Source organism: Carya illinoinensis, chromosome 16 (genome assembly GCF_018687715.1).
Source record: "Carya illinoinensis cultivar Pawnee chromosome 16, C.illinoinensisPawnee_v1, whole genome shotgun sequence".
In the NCBI taxonomy this organism is placed as follows: Eukaryota; Viridiplantae; Streptophyta; class Magnoliopsida; order Fagales; family Juglandaceae; genus Carya; species Carya illinoinensis.
This window is the reverse complement of record NC_056767.1, coordinates 8461987-8463046: the sequence shown is the minus strand read 5'-3', so window position 1 is coordinate 8463046 and position 1060 is coordinate 8461987. Positions and strand designations below refer to the sequence as shown.

Genomic DNA, 1060 nt, shown 5'->3' with positions numbered 1-1060 from the left:
AGTTTGATTGGAGCATGCTCGATTAGTACTGTCAAAAGCATTTGGTCTTGTCCATCTGTGAGCTTTTTCTACAAGTTCTTTCAAATACTCTATTGCCTCATCCGAGTCCTTATGGAAAAACTCACCATTACACATAATTTCAACAAATTGATGCTCTCTAGGAGTGAGACCTTCATAAAAATAGCTAACTAGACGCCATCTTTCATAACTATGATGGAGACACAAGCTAAGTAAGTCTTTAAAACGTTCCCATGCTTGATACAAAGTCTCGCTATCCTTTTGTGTAAAAGTTGAGATTTGCCTTTTCAAAGTATTAGTCTTATAATGAGGAAAGTATTTATTGAAAAAAATTTGAGTCATCTCAGCCCATGACCGAATCGACCGTGGTCTCAATGATTACATCCAAGTCTTCGCTTTATCCTTTAGTAAGAAAGGAAAGAACTTAAGTCGAACAACGTCTTTAGTGTCAGGTTGACCATGAAATGTAGCAATAACCTCTTCAAACTCCCTAATATGCACATATGAATTTTCACTCTCTAAACAATGAAAAGTAGGGAGAAGTTATATTATACCTGGTTTGAAATCCATTGGAGGAATATTTGGTGGAAATATAATGCATGATGGTGTTGCGATGCATGTAGGGTAAAGGTACTCATGTAGAGTCCTAGGATGATCTTCAAGCACACTTATTTTTTTGGGACTAGATGGATTATCAAACAAATGATTAGAAAAATTAGACTCTGACTATAACTCTAACACTGGTTTACAAGCAAACCGACCCAAGGCGTCTGTATACCTGTGCATGCAAAGTAGAGAAAAATATAACACAAAAAAAAATACAAAAAGAAAAAGGAAATAAAATAAAGATGCAGCAAGCTAAAAGAGAGAATGAAGTTACCGCCTTTACAAATTACTAAAAAAAAACTATCTAACAATTCTTCTACCGTCTTCTCGGCAACAGTGCCAAAACTTAATTACGCCCAAAGAATAACACGATAGTTGTAGCACAGATTTAGGGTGTCAATTCCACAATGGGACAAATTAAAAGAATAGCAGAAGG

At 35.6% G+C, this 1060-nt stretch overlaps 1 non-coding gene across 1 annotated transcript; it reads left to right on the top strand.

Moving 5' to 3' along the window:
• The first annotated feature begins 205 nt into the window (after positions 1-205).
• Positions 206-314, top strand: LOC122300032. Its single transcript, XR_006239875.1, has one exon. It is a non-coding gene; the product is annotated as a small nucleolar RNA R71 (small nucleolar RNA).
• The last annotated feature ends 746 nt before the right edge of the window (positions 315-1060 follow it).